The following is a 20,122-nucleotide window of genomic DNA, read 5'->3' as shown; positions in this document are numbered from 1 at the left end:
CCATAAACACAGGAAGTTAACCAGCATGCATGTACCAGAGGCTACCTGATTTATCCATTCTTTGAAGCTGCTATTTAGCAACAAGGTGCCGTCTGAGTCAGAACTTATTCCACATCATTACATCCGGGGAAAAGTATCAGAAACATTTACTAACACGATTTCAACTTCTTATTTCTGTGCTTTATTCATGTTTAAATCTGACATTAATGTAAAAGTCTGCTAGCCTTCAGCACTGAGACACACATGTAAACACACACGCCCTGGATCGGATGAGACTCGATGAGTCAATAAATGATATTCTGGAGCCTGGGGCCACAATATGAACCACAACCAGGTTGTGTACAGCAGGCAAGAAGAAGTGGCTCATGCATTTTTTTTTTAATACCAGGCAGCAACTTTGTACAACATCTTACAACTGTGTACTTACATCTCATGAATACATTGTAGCTTTCTACCATTAGTTAGTGCTGAGAGCGGCGTGCACGGTATAAAATGTACTGCACATTGTATTTTCTCACAATAACAACAACAACATCATGAGTTGAGGCATTTATGTCCCTGACACATCATTAGTGATACAATGAACACAACATTGGCCTATTATTCCTGTACAATGCTACATTTACAATAACCATGTGACACAGGAACATGTCACCAAACATCCCCATCAACCCATTGTTTTTCCTCTAGGTATCTCTAGGATGTGTCCAGGATCTTTAATTAAGTCAACAGTGTCAGGGGGGGGATGTCCACATTACTCCTCTGACATTTCAGCTCCATGGAAACCAGAAGTGCACAGATTCCATTAAGTGTGCAGGGTGCGTGGCAGAACATGGGGCACCCGTGGGATTCCTGAAGTGGCATTTCCTCAGTCGGTCATATCCTCTCTGCGAGTAATGAAATCAGTTTGGCTCCTTTACTCCTTCGCTCCTTAGCTCAGCTGTCTGATATATTGTAGCATTGTAATTAAAAAAAAAAAAAATTAACTTGTTTCAGGGATGGTGGACAAAAAAGTTAAAATTTAGATTTACCTTGGTGTTTTTGAATCAAACAGCTTTCACTGCAATCATAGAGACTATGATTAGATGGAAGATATAGCAGTTGCTTAATTAATGAGGTGTTTCCACCAAAGAGATCTATCTGTCTCATATTTTACAGTCTTGTTTATTTCCATGCAATATCATATTCAAAGCACTACTTCAAACCAGACTCCCACAAAGTGCAACACACCTGACTGAGCTCTCCATCATTCCCTTTTCCAGCTCAACTGCCTCATTAGAGAAATGCTTTCCTCACGGCTTCCATTAAAGGATAACATCGCCCGATTTCAGCTCAATTTAGAAATCATTAGATCCTCACTGCCAGGGTTTTAATATTTCCAGTGGAAAATCTTACACAAGTACAGTTAGAAAATGCCTCATACATGCATGATCGGTGTTCTAAAGTAGGAAAAGTCTGATGAAGTATAAAAAAAAACTGATCCCACATAGACCTGCTTAAGGTTTGTGAAAGGAGCCTTGTCTTTGTGTAAAGTCCCGACCAATAAATGAACCCTAACATCACCCTCCTCAGACTAGAGGGCTGTGTCAGCCAAGCTGTCAGAGGAGCAGCTGGATTCTTTCTGAGCCGAATCTCTTGAAGACAATTGAACACTTTGTGTGCTACCTCACAGGAATGAAGCTTGAAGTGGGATTATCTGGTTATCTGCTTATGCCCTTGATATCTGCTGTGACTGACTCCGCTGCCAAAAAGAAGAAAAAAAAAAAAAACTGAACTGAAGATGGCACAGAAAAGTACATGACAAAGATTTTTGCGCTGCCGCTGAAGCAAAGGCTAAAGATCGGGTGCTATATGAGGTGTAAAGATAAATTCTTCCAAATCCTTCTCTTGGAAATAAAACAAAATGGCTGGTGCTAACTGCTGACAGGCAACAACAACACAAAACACTTCAAGGTCACATGTCCGTGTCACCATACAATAACAAATGCCTTAATTTATACCACATATGGCCAGATTTCAGAATTATTTTATTATTCGTAAAAACCTTTTGTCATATTTTCAGTGTATGTGTGGCATGTTTACGTGTGAAGACTTTAAAGGCCTTGCTAGAAAGTCAATAAAGGATGTCAACTTCCAGAACCTGCTACTTAGCAGCTCCAACATTCTCCACAAGGTGAGTATAAATCTATCACGCTGTCCCGTTTTTACATGGAAAAGCTCCACCTAGGTTAAAAAATGGGCTGTCGGCTCAGTGTCCTAAATTTCACTGGGCCACTGCCGTATTTACTGTGTGAAATATAATGCAATGAGATGTGGCTATTAGAATGGCTGTAGCTCTTTTTGATCAGAGCCCTCTGCAGCACAGAGCTGTCAGCGGAGCTCCAAGAGTTTTTTATTGGGTCAGAGACGCACAGCTCATCAGAGAGCTGGAGTAACAGAGAGATGGATCCTACGGGGTTCATGTACACAAGCCTGACACAGACGAGCTCAATAGGTCTGGATGTTTCTGCAATGTTGCTGTAGTTGTTGTTTAACCACAGCGTGAAAATGGTGATGAACACACACTAAACTTTGTTCCCTCCTGTCAGATCTTTTGGAGTGCTTGACTGAGACAAGATATTTTCTGAGTGATTTTGAGATATTGAGCTTCAAAGCTTTCACATCCTCGATAGCAAAACTGATATTCAGCAAACTTCTCTTTTATTTGTCATAAAATGGGCACCCTAAATATATAATATCAAAACCCATCACATTTTTAAAAAGGGGGGGGCGGGGTTAGAACATGTACAACCACACCTACTAATGCTGAGATCTACTTATTTTGCTGAAATGATAAGGTTCTACCTACTTAAGCTGATTGAAAATCAAGTCTTTCCTCCAGTCTAGTCTTACTTCATTTTGACATTCAAAGTCACTGCATTAATTACTGCCCCGAAAATCTGCCTCTTACATTTCTGTCTGGACAAGCCAAAGTTATCTTCAGTCGCCAGAGTCTGAGCTTTGAAGGCAATCCCTGTCATCAGTTTATGTCTACTGAAACACAAAAGTAACAAGCAAAACACCCACAAACCTCGGTGGGAGCACGACAGCAACAAGCAGCAAGAAAAAAAAATTACTCAGAGTTCCTTGAATTAAAACTCCGGCAGTAAGTGCTGTAATCTCTAAAGTTCAATTACTAATTACATTAATTCTGCATGAGCAGTGTAATCACAATCTTTGAAGTATGATAGCTTATGCTAAAAATCTACGTTTCACTAAAGTGAGAAAAAAAAAAGACAAGCCATTTACAATGTTTGCAATAGACTCATCAGTTGTGAGGTTTCAAATGTCAGATTTATGATTTTACAATCTCCCTCCTCAGTCACAGAGCAGTGAAGTGACACATGAAAGAGGCAGAACTTGCTTGGTGCAAATACTGCAAACTCTGATTGGTTGTTTGCAGCTTGAACCATTAAGAACCAAGTCTGGACTTTGATAATAAGACCTTCTTCTTTCTTTTTTCCCCTGGGGCCTGAAACAGATTGATCAAACAAAAAAGTAAACCAAAACATAAAACACACTTGTCAAACAACAGTTTCATGTAAATAACCCCCTTAAGATAAAAATGTCAGACAGAACTTAAGACGCAAAGTGAAAAGTCAACCACAAGTGTAAACACACCTGAAAATGTTGTTCTGTGTATTCACATATTGTATTTTTATGCGGCTCACAACTTGACAGACATGTCTGTGACAACACAGCAGCACCTTCCATTTCCTTGGGGATATTACCAGGAGAAGAATAAGAACATAGGCTGAACCAAATAACAATGAAATAACTGGCGAGTTCCCCAGCCCAGATCCAGCTCTATTGTGCCAGCTGACATTGACGGAAGCGCCGAGCCTTCCTATAAGAGGAGCTTCTAATATCTCGCAGCCTGCTGATGACTGTGCCCTTTCTTCCCCTTTTCCCCATTGTGTCCAATCCACAGATTCGATTTACAGGCCTTTAAAAATGATTCAAACTTCTATTGCACCGCTCACTGAACAGAACACCACTGAAATGAAATATATGAGGAACAAGGCAGACATATTTTATTTGAAAGTTTTACTCACTTCTAATGTCACAGCTGGTACACAGTGCAGGGTTAGACTTTCATTGTTTTAGTTTTTAAGCTTTATTTTACCAAGGCTGTTAAATGCATTTTACTATTTTTACAGGCGAAATGGACAGTCCGACTTTTAAAGGACTCTGATATATAGTGGATGGTTGTGAAAAGTTTCAAACGAAGAAAGTTCTTTGATCATTTCCCCCTTCTTCTCTCTGCCTCTCACCCTGTCTCCGTTCTACAGATTAATTGGATGAAAAAAGCCAAGGCCACACAGTCTCTTTGTCTCAGCAGGAAATAGAGCAAGGCCTGTTGTCGATTCATTTGAGTCAAGATGCCACTAATGCACAGTTATGATGCATTTACTTATTGCACTGAAAGTGAGGGAAGTGGAGGAAAGCAGTTTGAAAGTTACCTCTGATGACTTGCTGCATTATGTATATTAAGATAATTATACAGACCTCATGTTGCGTAAATGTACACAAATTATTCTAAGGGCAGAGGACGATGTGCAGCCTTGCCCAGGGGCACAGGATTATATATACACACAGTACAGTAGGTTGGTAATGCATAAATGTATACGGAGAAAGAGGTGTGAGTTGGTTGGTAAATGGCAGGTAGTGAGCAGTAAACACATTTCATTATCTCTCATCGTAGCGTTACAGTGAACTATTTGATCTTCTCACTGGTTAGAGGAGGGGCAGCTGAATCACACTTGGGAAATCATCTCTGACCTAAAATGTCACCAGTGGATTTCCACGCGTAAAATGGGCAGGGGAAAAGAACGTTAAGGGAAGAGGACAGCCTTGAGAGGATTGTCAGCATGGATTTCCTGGATTAGTGTTTGGGGGCAGTGGCGCAGAGTGACTGAAGCTGTGTTTGTGGCTACGAAAAGGTAATTAATTAAAAACACTTGTAATACACCCTGCTCTGTTTTATAATGCCTACGCTGATGCGGTGTAGTAGAGGAGGAGGTTATCCGAGCAGACCGTGCCCAGAAACTCATTTCATTAGGCCGACATAGTCTGGGACTCTCTATCTTTTCTCCACATCTCTCTTACTGTTACTATCTGCCTGCCTGTGTTTCTTAGCCGTCTCCAACCTCCACCACTTAAGATTCATCCCATTAAAGTCCAGAACAGTCAATTTACCAGCATGCTTTAATAGATGAGTCAGGAGGCAGGACTTAGCAGGAGATTGGAGCTGATTACGCCCTTGTTCTGTTCATTTGCACAGATCCCAGTTAATTGACTCCAGAGCAGCGATCCATTGGACACACACTATCTGCTGCCAGCCTGTTCCTGACCCCACTCACAGCAGGGAACAAAAGAGCAGCGCTTGTTTAAACAAACTGTTTGTTTTTGTCTGTGACATGTGTGCAGGTGGTTGTTTGTGTGTGTGTTTGTGTAAAACAGAGACCGGGGGGGGGGGGGGGGGGGGGGGGGGGGGGAGAAGAAGAGACGGAGAGATGTATTTATCTGTTGCAGGGATAATGTGTGGGACGAGTGGGGAAGATGAGAACAGCAGCAGAAAAGTGAGCGGTGAGATTCATGCATATAGCATTATGTGCTTAAGATAAGTCAGCAACTGATTCATAAAGCTATAAAAGGAGAAAATATGTAATGAACATGTCTAATTCTCTGACGATGCATAGATACCGAGATTGTCCTCCCCTAAAAAAAACAACCCTGTAGCTCACCTGTGCCAGCAGCTGATTATTACCCATAGTTACATTTTATTATTAGCAAACCTCTTGCGGTGGTTGTAATTATTATGGGAGAAAATAAGGAAGTCAGGTGATGTTGCAGAAAAATCATAGGGAGGAGATTGGGGTGGATGGATGAGTCAGCAAAACACCGGACTTTGACACAGGAGACAGCTGTTTGTTTCCCTTAGTCATTGTCATCAATGTTTCTTTTGACCATGACCACAACCTTAACTGTGTGTTTATTATAGTAAGCATGATGACCAAGGTCCTCTAACCATAATAAAGTACTTTAACCCAAACCAGGATATTTCCCTGAACCCATCGAAGTAGCTCAAACCTAACCAAAATGTGACCATTCAATAAGCATGATAACCAAGGCCTGATATGCCACAGGGGCACTAATTCATGAGACGTTCCTATGGGTCACCTCAGAGGGTCACAACAAACAATCTATATAGTGAAGGACTTGTTGACCAATTGTTGCACAAGTTGCAGTGGACACGGACATTAAACAGTGGGACTACAGCCCTGTACTTTCCCATATTAAGGTGCTTTCACACAGTTTGGCTCCTTTGGTCTGGACTTGGACTTTGGTCTGAAAAAAAAAAAGTATTTTGCTGACTTTTAGTTTTTGCCCAGATTGTTTTCACACTGGTCTTTAACAAACTAACCGAGAGGCACTTGTTACAGGCTGCTGAGGGAATAATGCTTGGGCCACAACAGTGGAGCTCGTCGCTGCATCGCAGTCACCGTTTCTGGGAGTGAAAGGGTTAACACTTAACATTTTGGCTTTTCCTCATACCATAACAAAGCGCTCCTTCTACACTCCTAGTATAGTCACAGTCTTTTTGAAAAGTTTCACACTCACCACCTGTTTGCGTTGTGCGGCTTTACTGTTGATATAAAGGGGTTGGTGGACGCCGAGGGTGGCGGGGTGAGCAGCCATGCACCGCCGCATCGCGAAGTCCGAACATCGCCCGCCGCCAGCTCCATGTCCGTCAGGAACAGGTTACTGCTGTTCCACTCACCGGCGTATCCTCCGTCAGCGTGATAAACAAAGTCCATATTAGTCCGAACAGTTTCTCTTATATCCGCCAACAACGGGTTAGTTATGGCGCTTGGACTTGCCCCGACGTTATCCTCGCGCCCCGCGGCCAAACTTTTTCAGAGGCGATCCCGGACGAGCCCCCAGTGTTACCTGAACCAGTCCGGACGGCTCCAAACCGTAGTTGGGAGCGCTCTGGCCGCTTTTATCTACTTTTCTTGTGGCTCGTAGCTTAGCTGGTAACACGCTAATCATAAGTCGGGGTACCACTGGAGAGGAGACCCGGTCATAACACAAACTTTATTTTATACTCCTTTTCATACTCCTATATTTCCTTTTCACCTGACAGGGACAGAGGCCGATACAACTGTAGCCCTGAGCTTTTCTAAACACTTTTTCTGCTGCATATCTTCACCCACGGGGGTTCAACATGTCGCCCCTCGAACACATTCTCTCGCTGCCCTTTCTCGCGGGACTTTCTCTGCCATACCTGAACGTCACACACACACACACACACACACACACACAGGTATGTCCAGGCCCTTTCCCAGCCATCTCAGGCTGCGCCTGTAACACACTCAAGAGAGGCACATGGCACCTTATTATTACAGGAGCGTAATTACTGTGTGGCCACAACATTTCACCTAAAATAAACAGAGCAGGATACAAGAGACCTCTGTTATTTGCTGTTACAATCAGCAGAAGGAGTTCTAGCTCAGCGGCTGATTCGTTCAGTGACAATGGATGTTTCAGGATATCCAGCTCAGTTTAAAGATTGACTGTTAAAGATTTGTTCTTACGTGTATTGATCACCTCTACAGCCTAAATGAACCGTACATAACAGGCAAAAGCACCAGAGTTCATGTTAACTGAACCAAGCAGGTTAGGTATGAAAGCAGCCGAAGCCGTCATCAGGGTGGATGAAGAAATTTTTTCGACTTGACTCCTACAAGCAGAGACATTTGTCAAACCACAACTGGCAGGAAATTCTTGTTGACTACAACTCTGCCACATATGGTAGTTTCACTCTTGTTTTCAATCATAGAGGACTGACAATGTTGTGTGAATGTCTCTGGATTTCTGAAATTGAGCTCCGCGGCCCCTTACTTAAATTTCTTCCAGGGGTCAAAGGTGACAGATGAGCTTGTGACAGGTGAAGCCGACACTTGTCAGTAGCTATGCCACAGAAGACAGAAGTAACCATGGTAATCCAGCATGAACATGTCAACTCTGGAAGCCTAGAGACGTGCTGTTCCCCCCTCTATCATTACTCTGCTATGGATATGCCAGCTGGAGAAAAAGTGCCACACAGTCGACTGCAAAACAACCAAAACAATAACGCATCTCGCAGAGTGATACTGAACGATGTTGGAATCGATGTAGTTGTGCTGAGTCCAAATATTATACCACTACTTTTCAGCATGAAGCATATAACTAAATCCAGTGCCTCTGCTTAGTGACTCACAATTTTAGAAGCAGGGCATTGGATTTCACTCATAAATGTTTTAAAATCCAGCAATATTTATGATCATCCACTTTTATGGCTAATCTATAGTGGAACCATTAGGCATGCATTAGTGAGTGAAGTATATTTGACCTAATCCTGGTCCTCACAGAGAAGTCAATAGCCTGCATTAAGCCTGCCTAAATAAAACTATGGCCTGGCAATGTTTTTGCACCAGTCACTTGAGTACCACTTTCAAGACTCTCCCTCCACCTCCTGCTAATTGGGACATTCATAACTCGAACATGATCCCTCTGTGACTATTTTAAACCTCAGGGACACAGAGGAAGAAGCAGGAGACAGGGAATGAGAGGCAGACGGGGAGAGAGAGAAAAGACCAAGGGAGATAAAAGACAGTCATATTAGGAACAGATGTATTGCTGCATGTACAGTTAAAGGACCATGCATATGGCTAGTCCACTTCACAGTGGTCCCATGAGCACATGTATCCATCTAATTTCCACTCCTTCAAATGACCTCTATATTTATGATATTAAATATTATTTCAGCCACTGCTGGATTCTCAAAATACTCTGAATGGGCTTATCAAATTTGTGTTTTGATAATTACATCAAAGCAAGGAGTAAATGCATAAAAACTGGATTAGTGGCGCCATGGCGGCTTCTATAAAAACAGCCTAATAGGCAATTTGGCGTCCTACTGAGTGCACTCCTAAGGTACAGACTAAAATATGAATGCAACTGTTTTCTAATACCACAGTGTCCCTATTTTGTTGCTTACTTCTGAGTCACGCACAACTGCTGAACATAACAAAAGGTCCAATCCAAGCATTGACAAACAAAGGATGAAATCTTCTCTACTGACTCCTGATTTTCACTCTTGAGAAGAAAGAGAAGTCTGACGGTGTGGTCCCATCGTCTCCGCTTTGACAGCTGGCTGGTACAGACCAAAATACTGTAGCTTTGGGCATATGTGCTGTGTTTGTGAGATAAATGGCGACACATGGATGACTCTCAACAACACTCCACCTTCTTTGTCACCTAGTCAAACTCTCGGGCTGCTCTGGATCAGCTGTCTGGCTGAGGTGAATAGAGACATGAGGGGTGGGATGGCTGTCAGCAACTGTTCCCAGCGTCCCTCGGCCATTGCAGCTTATCACCCCTTCAAGCGTGTTATATCTCAGCTGCTCTCATCGTGCCCAGGGATCTACTGAGAAGTACAAAGGAAAACCTTCAGTTAAGTGATTGCCTCAGTTCAACCAAAATGTGTCACATAGCTGTCTTCCAATAAAACGCACCAGATAGGTTTCAGCTATGGCAACATTGTCAAGGCATTTTAATGAGAAGAGACATGTTAAACTGCTCAAAATGCAAATGTCCTTTGCATTTTCCACAGAGCTTTTTAATGGTTTTTCCCAGTGCTTTTAAGTGGTTTGAGATGTTACATGTCTACAATTTGAATCCAATTTATAGACATATTGACCCATGAAAATCACATGCAAATGGGATCAGTCGCACACAGGTTAAGTGAGCGATCTTGGCAGCGGGTAAGAACTTCACGGCTCACAAATAGCAAATGGATGGCTGGACGAGGCTCACTTTAGTCCCTCTTTCTCTCTCTCTCTCTCTCTCTCTCTCTCACTCCTCTTCCTCAATAACTCAGCCCCGGCATGAATATAAATGGAGACCGGTGAAGAGCAGGGACTGGGTGCCGGTGAATGGCTTTCTGCTCGGCCTCCGACAGCAGCGCTCCCCTAATGGGTTCAGCCTGACTGGATTCAATCATGTCCCCTGATACCCTCTGAAGAGGATGCAAATTGTCAATCAGACCTCTCTCCCCTCCCCTCATGCTTCCCCGTCTCTTGCTGCTGTCTTCACCTTGTTCCCCATGATCATCTTGCCATAATTCAGCTTGCTCTCACTACCAATTTTACAGTCTCCTCTTACATCCTTTTACATATTAACCCCACCTCCTGTTTTCCTGTCAGCTCTGTCTTGATCTGCCTCAGAGATACTGACATGAACTTCATACAGGCTGAATGAAATAATGAGCGTGGAGAAGGTCATGTGCATACAAAATTCATCAATTCACTGTAATGTGTGTTATAAAGAAAAATAGGATGTCTAGGGTGAATTTTTGAGTGTTTGTGCTACATGTCTGTGGCATTTGAAATAAAGTCCTTCCTTTCTGACAAGGGTGAGTAAACGCTAGATTTTACATGAACATTTCTATTATTTTCATTCAGTGGAGAGGAGCAACAGGTTCACTGACTGAATAAACACTGGACAACCCAGTAAAAGTGGAAGATGATAAGTATGTGTTTGTTTAATCCAACCATTTTAGGAAAACAGCAACTGCCAGGACATGTTTTGATTTGTAAAGGTTAATATATTTATTGGATTTCCTCATAATGTAATCATATTGCATTAGTTTCTTGTAAAAGCAATCAGACTGTGAAAGCTCTTGCTGGGGGGCAGGCACAATGAGGAGAAAATTAAACATATTTCCGCACTGGATGACAACTTAATCCACCCTGTGGGCTAAAGGTAGACCCAGCTTCCATCTCAATGTGAAGTACTTCTTCATGAGTCTCATTTGTTTGTGCTACATTATCAGGACTCAAGACACAAGGCAGAAGCCTACTGAGAACAGAATAGGTCATTCCTAACTGCCTTTCAAAACAACCGAAACATGTTTTCTCATCTGACAACACTTTGGTTGAGGTTAGCATAAGTTTGAGCAACTAAATCTGCTTGGGTAGGGCTGCTGAAAGGTCATGGCCATGACTAAAACGTGCTTCAAAATTTTTTAGGGCCTTAGCTCAAATAAAGTAACACTGACTGTTGGTCAGTGTCTCTGGTGTCACAGTCAAACACTTTACACACCGACTATCCATGATCTCCTCCCTAAAGCTGACTTCAGGCAAAAAGCAAAATGCACTTTAGATGTGGCGTGATTACATACAAAGTCCTTAGAAAGAGACAAGTGGGTGAAATGTTTCAGTTTGGGAGCTTGTGATCTTGATGCTTTGTGTTTCTACTTCCTTAACAAATGGGTGAGAGGAATAGGATAAAGACAGAATAACAGAATTAAAGTTCGTGGGTGCAGTCAGAGTTGTCATGAACAAACTCAAACACATACTCCATACACATTTGTTGGGTGCGTTGCCTGCTAGCTAACTGCAGCTAACACACATTTCTCTAGCTGTTTGGGACTGACAGTGACAACCGTGAGTTTGAACTAACTTTAACATGAAGAGTTGTTACTACTAATGGGGTTCGGGCTAATGAAAGGTAAATCGCTCAGTTCCCTTTCTACCATTTCACCACTCAAACTGTCAGAGACATTCACCAACTTTCCTCCGACCATTTAAAACAACGTTGAAAGAGAGAAAGAGGGTGCTGACGTGATCAGTGGCAGGTGTGATGCACTGCAATTACCTGTGATGAATTGCAAGACTCTTTAGATACTCTGTAAATAATTGATTACAAAAAGAAACATCAGATGTCGTCACTGCAAAACCACAAGCATCAGTGTCAGTAGGTGATGTATGGAAACCCAGTTAAGAGCCCATTTCCCTTCCATCCCACCAGGAGAAGAAAGGGATGTAGTGAATAACCACTGCATTGCCAGAGGAGGAGAAATGAGAGAGTGTAAAGGAGAAAATCCCCTGTGCTCTCACCAGCTTTCGTTCTATCTCTGCTTCCTGCTTACACTACTTCATGCATTCATGTTTTGCCTGCTTCCTCCTCCTCCCCCATCTCTCCTCTCTATGTCTCAATCTCCTTTGCTTTCTCGCCCTCTCAATCCTGCTTCTTTCATTCTTGTGTGCCTGGCAGACGATTGCTGAAAGAAAGGTGGAATTGGATGCTTCCCTTGTAGCTCTTTCCTTTGAGACTTGTAGGAGATTTTGTTCTGCTGGAGTGAGTGGTTACAGCTCACTGGCTCATTGTCATCCAGAACATCAACTGTCTGCTATGGTCAGGTATGGCCTTAAGAGTTCGAAGCATTCAGACAACAAAACAGGCTTCTATCACGTCATTCCCCACATACACTTATGATATAACATATGAGGATTTATCTATGGTTTTCTATAGATGTTTTTCAGTGATGCTTTTTATGACCTGTTCTGAAGGTTGAAGGGATGGGGAAAAAACAAGTTCCTGCTGTTGCGTGCTCTTAGTGGCTGTACTCAGCTCCTGGATTAAATTGCAGTCGTTATTATCCAGATTTAGTGAGTCAGTCTAACAGACGTGTGCTCTATAATGCTGCTTTCAAGTATGGCTGAGTCATCCCTAGTACCTCTCAATGAAGAGTTGGAAGTCCCCCTCCAACTCCAGTGGATTGCAATGGAAAATGCAACTCTGGGTGTTTGGCATTCAGCGCCTGAATTTTTCCGCAGGGCTTCACCGCCACTTTTGACAGATCATAATTGTCAGCAGAGGGAAAACATTAAACACCCTTGTCTCGTGGATGATGAAAAAGGTCACTTCAGTTCCTCCATATTACGCTGACCTGCCGAGTCACAAGGCAACCGATGAAGTCGCTGACAACTCAGTTGTTCGATCCCCCTTTTACTTCCCAGCAAAGCAACAGAGGGTTTAATCCCTTCCCACAGGTTGAAACCATCTCTCCTCTTATCTCCCTCTCTTTCTGCTTCTCTTTGAGTGATGGACAGGCAGCTTGAGCTGTTGTGGAAGGCAGCCAGACAGGTCAAAGGTGACTGAGCGGAATAATCCCTTTATGAAACCCTCCTCCCCTGCTGAAGTAAAGCTGGCATAAGGAAGGTCAGTGTGTGTAGGCTCTGTCCCTCCTCAGCATCAACCAAAGATTGTACCGCTCTATTCACTCTCTTACCTTGAGAAGCATACAGCTGGCTCATTGCCCTGGAATTGGCTGTGCAGCATGAATGCAGCAGAAGAGAGAGAAGCCAGATGAATGTTTGAATGGAGCTCCAGTGTGAATGCCTTACCTGTTTCACTCTATCTGCTGCCAGCTTCTCTCTACCCTCTATCTCTTGTTTCCCTCTCTCTTACTTTTATCTCAGTCTGTTCTTCCACAAAATCAGTAACCCTGTGTGTGAGGAATTGAATCCGTCTCCTGTCTGTGATCTGTCTGTTTTTAAGACAACCTGAGTGAAGAGTGAGTCTTGCTGAAAGGGATCATGCCCTTTTGTACAGGTTGGGATAGGATGAAACCTGTTCTTCTCCAACACTGTGTCCAGATGAATACAGTGAAACACAGCTGAGAAAACACGTCACTGACTCTGATATGCTTCTTTTCTACATGACCTTTCAGACAGTTTTAGTTTCGCTTTGCAGATTAAAAAAAAAACATAGTGACAAACTGTGTTTCTTTAAAGCTGTGCTAATCAATATTTTTATATTAGTAATGGAATAAATAACTGTGTAATGTGAAAGGGGTCACTTGTAGTGATGAACCCAGTCCTGCAACTCTGCAGGCCCCCTCACTTCTACAGAGAGTTTTACCAACTTTACTCTTTTTTTTTTTTTTGGTCTCTAGGGCTTTTAACTTTAATGTTTTGGTTCATCCTCACACTCTGATCAACTATTTTCAGCAAAAAAAACCTCATAAATCAACCGTATGCTACCTGCCCAGTACCAAAAGTGAAAAGAGCCTGATATTCATGCTGTTACCCTGGCACACTGTCAGTGTTTTAAAATTCTCAGTACTGATCAATATGCATTGTTCCTAATATACTAAAAAAACATTTTGTGCCGTTCATCACGTGACAGTGTTATTTAAAGACAGCAAAGGTTGAGTGTAGAGATTGACTTTGGGATCTAAGGTTAGGTAACAATGAGAGAATAAGGTTTTGGTCTTGGCTAAATAAGAAAAAGATTAAGGGGAAAAAAAGGTGTTGAACTGTGCTAGTTAGTGATTAGTCGTTGAACACCAGAGGAGCATTTAGTTGCTAAAGAGCTCTATTTTTTTCTCCAAGAGTTGTCAAGTGAATGGTAATGCAGTTCCACGTGTGCTGGATGTGTAAATAGGAAACCGCTCACTACACGCTCACCATATCAACTTTATGAGGTAAAAATTTGTCAATGTCTTGTTTACAGCTTGTTTTGAAGCCCCCCGAGGGGGCCAAAAAAAAAATCGATTAATGCAGGTTCAAAAATTGACACTAGTAGCTGGATGTGAAAATAATGTAAAATGAATTTTGTTGCTAGGTAACTTATTATGGATGTTTACAACGCACAGAGAATTTTCCCAGAAATGTTCACAGAGAGTTTTCATGTTTGCGGCATCCAACCTTTCATTTCATTGTTAACGTTTGAAATTTTGATTCAGGTGCTCCAATCCTGAGTTTTGGCATGGCACCGTCCCAATATGTATTATCAAGCAGTCAAATAAATCACTCACTTCTTCCTTACTCTGAATACTACACTAATTTCTAAAATCAATTAAGTAGTGTTTAGGAGCATTGACAGGAAGCCTTGAGCAATTACATATCTTCTACCTTTCCAATTTGAAAAGTGAAAAGCAGTGGCTACAGCTTTTTTTTGTCTCCTTGCTCTGATCAGCATCACTCTTTTTATCACACTTTTTTCTCTCAGCAAGTCCCCTGTCTCATCAGTTTAATAGTAGTGTATTGAGCAAAGCATTTCCACAGGTGGTCTCCTCGGGCCAGAACCCAACCCCACTGTCCCTGGTCCAATTACAGCAAGAAGGAGAGGACATTTTTATTGGTCTGTGAGGGGACATTTCCATGGCTGCCATCGTCTCCAGGAGAAGAGTCGTCTAGCGCTCAATTACTCCTCCATCCTGAACCGGCAAGGGAAAGAAAATGTCCCCTGCTGAGACCTGGTGAGTCCCAGCGCATTACCAGCAAAGAATTTCTGACCTACTTCAAACACAAAAACCCCACCCCGCAACTTATTTTCACTGCTACCTACAGTATATGATTGAATATGTGGTGAGTAATATTCCCTAGGAGTTTGGGTAGAGAGTCACAAGCACACATATTCTTTAATAACATACAACACATAAAAAGCATTTAAAGCAATTTCAGTAAGTCTGAGTGCAAAGATGCTGTAAGTAATAAATTATCTCAAAGGTACACATTAATAAACAAGTGAAAGCCAATTTGACAGTGCTAACAACTATGATTTGTAAAGCTCTTCACAAAACAAAGCAGGCCTCCTGAAGTGCTTTATATTTAAACAAACAAAAAAACTGAACTCATGCCAGACTGGATATTTTTGTATGCATATGATTTGGTTATATTTCCTCCCTGCAGGGCTGTTTCTCGACAATATGTATGAGCATACAGCATGTATACAACATGACGCTGACTTTGATCTAGTCCCGGAAAGAAGAATGTAATGACTTGATGTAAATAGAATTGAAAAGTCCTGTTTCTTGAATTCTGCTTAATTTAACACGATCTTAAAATGAGCAGTGGAGTCATATGTCTTGGGTCAGCAGTTTGCAAATGACTGAACGAATGACATGGACAACATCAAAAATAAACTACTCAGTAGTTCACTTGTGAATTTTAATGCCCTCATTTGATGTAAAAGCCTGGCGTCTCAGTGCTTACTAGATGACATTAGGTATTAAGAGTAGTAGACTGACACTCGCCTGCAACAAAGTTGTGAAGATGCTGTTTTGTGTGCCGAGATTTATAGTTCTTGTCATATGTTCATCAGCATAAATATGCCCCCATGCCAGACAGTGATAAAGAACCTCATATTTTACATAAATGTATGAGCAGATAGAGGATTTGCACATACTAGTAAATAGCAGTTAAAGTTCCACACATTGTACATCTTGGACGTGGTGATGTGAAGTTCTTTTTCCACACAAGCAGGCGAGAAGCCTCAACCACAAACCAAGGTACCAACAGGTGTACTCAGTGCAGCAACCCAGGGCAGCTGCATTTGGGCAGGTAGCTCAAATTTTCCTGACACAATTACACTGATAACAGTGAAACCTGATTGTGGTAAGACTATCAGAAGGTTCAAAGCCAAGCTGAATGTGCCCTGGGAAGATCAGATTGAGGAAGCCCAAACAGCAGGAGCTGATGGAGCAATGTCAGAGGCAGGGATGGAGAGATCACAGGTACCCACAGAGGTGAGTTGTAGAAAGTTTGCTGGTTGCTCACTCTACACAGCACAAGTCCAGGTTTTTTTATTTTTTATTTTTTTTAGAAAATGGTTAAATAAGTAAGGTACATACTATACCCAGTGGCCTGTTATAACAGATGATGACAGAGCTGGAAACAAAAAGCAGTCTCAGCAGAGACAGTGCAGGTATAGTAAAAACAATCATTTCATTGTGGAAAGGCAGGCTTACAGCCAGCAGTGTGAGGGCAGTCAGACCAGGCAAACAAATCGAAAGGGCTACAGCAAGCAGGTCATAACAACAAGCACAGGCAAAACACTGTTAAGGCTCAAATGCTAATGCTAAATACGCCCTGCACTGATGGAACTGTAAGGGAAAGCTGTGCAGACAGCCATGCCCAACCACTTAAACAGACGTCCTCCTTTAGTTTTTTTGAAGTGGTGTAATGTCAGACAACGTATGCCTTTGTTATAGAACATAAACCCCAGTGAATGAAAAGGGTTCACTTATAGAGTAGTGTGACATTGACTAACTAATTGACTTGAATTTGCGTCTTTATGAAAATGAGAAAGTACTTAGGGAAGTGACAACAAAACCCATTTATGTTCATGGCTTTGAAATAACAGTTTGCTTTTGTGGAACTGCGTATCAGATCCTTTAAGAGTTCATATAAACATGTTAGCGTTTATTCTCACACGATCTGCTGACAGAAGAGAAAATCTGAAGGTAAAGCCTGAGAGGTTTATGTGTGGAGCACTTTATATCCACCAATGTTTCCTTTTACACTGTTACATAGCGACAGTATCCTCAAAGCCAGATTCCTTCAGTGATGAACACCTGTGAGCAAAAGCAGAAAACGAACGGTCTGATGAATGTGAAATAAATTATTACTATAGATCAGACTCCTTCATTTCATTAATCATGTTCTTCCCTTCACCGTCCACCAGTGAGCAAGAGTTGCTGCTGCATACTTCCTCCAAATGAATTTTCCCTGCCTGCCTTAATCTCTCCTTCTTTCTTGCTGTTTTCTTTCTCTGCCTGCCTGTGTCACTCTGCCTTTCTCTCCAATACAATGTTTTATGCAGCGAGTGTCTACAGAGAGTAGATTTACTAACACAACAACTCTCCTCATCAGATGAAGAAATGCTTGGTTTGCTCCAGTGAGAAATGATGTAAAGTATGCAGGAATACTAGTGGACAAGGACTCATTTCTTATAGGAAAGCAGAAAGCTGCTTAGGGGGGTGGGCTTAAATTGGTATTTTGTTACTGCTAGCGGGTGCATATTGAAGCTTGTTGGCTGCATTGGAAGGAAGGATTTTATTAGCCAGAGGGAGAAACAGAAAGAAAGAGAGTGACAGACAGAGAGTGGGACAGTGATATTGGCAAACGCTGCTGTTTAACATGGCTGCCCAGTTCCAAACACAGAGTTGGCCAGTGATTGGTCGGTTGTGGTTAGGTCTTGGCACAGACTGAGGCAACAGCTGTTTGGAAATGATGGAAGCCCCTGAGAAGGGAGACAGAGAAGAGCAGGACCACGACAACAGTCCAGAATTACTGTGAAATTCTCATGTCCAGTCCATTCTCCCAACATAGCTCGGACTGACGCAGAATGAAAAATAGGAGACTGCAACAAGTTAACAACTGGAAAAAAAAAAAAAATTAAGATACAAATGGGACACTTGTGCTGGTGCTGCACATTGCTGAAAGGAACATGTAGTAATTGGATGCCTTCAATCTTAAGTTCTCCTCTGAGGCTTGTTTGTGGGCCTGTTTCATTTCACGCCTTCATCTCAGTCTAATGGGACAGATCATAAAGACATTAAGCGTTGAAGACAAAATGAAATTTAAGCGTGAGTGCTATTAACGCTCCTTACAAAAGGAAATATCAACAAATATGCATAAATACAAATAAGCCTATTTATTGGTAATCAAGCCATTTTGTGTAAATATAGCTTGACAGTGTAGAAACACTAATCAGTGTGGTAATTACTCTGCAGTTCCTGCTTAATGTGAATCTGGTCACTTAACACGTGGCGGTGCTTTACCCAATGGAGATGCAGATGGCAGCTTCACTATTCATCCATCAGATTATTACAGAACTATGTGAATACAGAGGACACGGTCCAAAGGCAAAAACATCAGCATGTGGTTAAAAACACATCCAGGAATTACAACCACACCACTATTATTTTATTTTTTATTTATTTATTTTTGCCCAGTTTTCAGCGAGGTAAGAGGAGGTCTCTGTTAACAGCTACTTTCCCCACTCACATCACACTTTGGGTAATCCTACAGTAGAAATAATAAATCCCCCTCCACATCTCTTCCTCCATTTTGTTACACTGTGTTTTTCTACTTTCAGCCCCTCTCTCCCCTGCAGATTGTAACTCTGTGGGGCTATGCGCATCTGGCTGTCAAATCACACTATGGCGTATAAAGAACAAGCAGAAGTGATAGCAGCAGCAGCAGGGATGGTCCAGGCATGGCACAGGGCAAACCTGGGTAAGTGGATAATGACAGCCAATCAGGAAGCTGATAATTTTGCACATCTCTCCGAGACATACGTGGATGGTGCTGTGTTCACGCAAATCATAGCATGCAAAGAAAACAGAGTGCAGATAACAGCTCTGAGACAAAGTTTATCTTGATATTCATCATTAAGTTCATCTGTCTGCACTCCCCCACAGAAACAGCACTAACTCACTGTCTGCCAGCTTGTTTAGCCCCTCAGCTGTGTATTGTTGTGAGTAGCACCGAGTTCATTTTCTGTGAAATGTCAGACTGTGAGTGAGTCAGCCATGGCAGGTGCGTAGGATTGGCATATACTGTAAATCTCTGGTTAACAGTATAATGAGTTAAAGGGGAGCTCCTCCATATGGAGGGAAATGTGTTGTGCCTGCATGGCTCGGGCACAGTGCAAACACGCTCAGGCATACGCCCACGCAAATACACACACGCGCATACAAAAGACAGTGGCTGTCTCTCCTTCAGAGCCAGCAGATTCAGTTTGTGAGCAAGTGACAGAGGGATGCTCATAGACTCAGGCTGCCACTGCAAATGCAAGTTTGTTTCAGGGGTGGACAACATCCAAAAGGGGGGCTGGCCATAGAAAAAACAAAACCCTCACTCATCACACACACACACACACACACACACACAAAAAAAGGTAGAAAGAGCACAGCCAGCTCTTAATGGGTAATATGGTGATTGCAGATCTCTGATGAGACACTCTGCTTTCTATTAAAAGTGCTGCGCTTGGAGCATGTTTCACTCTCGCCCCTCAAATGCTTGAGGGCGATGACTAAAAGAGGCACATTCAGTCATCCTCCCTGCACACCCTCCTCCAACTCAGACACATACATGTGCACATGAATACACTCAGACACATACAAAGTGAGCTAAAGGCAACACTGGTATGTCTCGTGACATTGTGGATGGGATGTTGGGATGTACAGAGGAGTGGGTTAATAAAGCATGCTTCATTTGCAGATGAAGTCTTGATGCAGGAGTGGGCAGTCTTGCTTTAAGACATGTGATCTGACTCTCTCTCAGCTTTCTCTCTCTCTCTCTCTCTCTCTCTCTCTCTCTTTCTCTTTCCAGCTGGGGTACATTGTAATACACACACACACATACACACACGCGCGCACGCTCACTCACACACTCGCTCTGCCTCTCTGACACAGACTCTACTTAGTGCGCTGGAGAGAGCACTGAGGCTCACACTA

The sequence above is a fragment of the Toxotes jaculatrix genome, chromosome 3 (assembly GCF_017976425.1).
Source record: "Toxotes jaculatrix isolate fToxJac2 chromosome 3, fToxJac2.pri, whole genome shotgun sequence".
Lineage (NCBI taxonomy): Eukaryota > Metazoa > Chordata > Actinopteri > Toxotidae > Toxotes > Toxotes jaculatrix.
This window is presented reverse-complemented; position numbering follows the sequence as displayed.